Below are 854 nucleotides of genomic sequence, written 5' to 3'. Positions count from 1 at the left end.
AAACACAAAATGTGTTGAATACTTGTATTTGTAGTCGGCATTAAATATCGCTGTAGTGAGTGCTAGTGGGACGGCATGTCGTGCGCTACATGATGCAGAAAGTACAACTTTAGACTGACCGACTCAGATCTACTATGTATTCTCTAGATGCTGAAAAAAGGAATATTACGAGAAGTTTGTAGTAGACCATGTCTATGTAGAAATAAAAAAAATCGCATATTCCCTTCCAGCTGTTTAAACGAAAGACATGTCGACCCGGGAATGCAAGCCACCGAGTTGGCAATTGACATCGTCGGCGACCTACCAATCTTTTACAAGTGACGTTAAATATTACAAAAAAATTACGTATGAGAAAAAGAAAAATTAACAAAACACAGTTAATCATTGTAACAGTATGATAGAGTCAGCAGAGATCAGTGTACAACTATCATGACGGCTTCATGGATAATATGTTTAACACATTGAAGGTGTGGTTCACGAAACATTGATGACAGTCAGATCTGGGCAATGAAGAGGCACGCAAAGGGTTGCAAGCATATATCATATGTCATGCCATTTCTATTATTATTCGATGAATGAAAAGGGTTAAAAGAACGCGAATTGCTTTACATTTGGTTGCCTTCGGTTGGTCATGACTGCTGACTTTTGTCCGGTATCTGCTTTCCTCATCTTTGACGCTTTTTTTTGTTTAAATAAATATCCACTTCGTACATTACATCATAGTTCGTATTAAGTATAGTTTTACCAGCATTTGCCAAATAAGGCCAGCGGGATTAAAAGCCAGACTGTGTACTGATGTGACGTCAGGACACCGCGAAGATAAGTTACACTACATACCGACAAGTGATTGGTCA

The sequence above is a fragment of the Saccoglossus kowalevskii genome, chromosome 13 (genome assembly GCF_978046115.1).
Source record: "Saccoglossus kowalevskii chromosome 13, keSacKowa6.1, whole genome shotgun sequence".
Classification (NCBI taxonomy): Eukaryota; Metazoa; Hemichordata; class Enteropneusta; family Harrimaniidae; genus Saccoglossus; species Saccoglossus kowalevskii.
The sequence above is the reverse complement of the archived record's forward strand: the minus strand, read 5'-3'. Positions refer to the sequence as shown.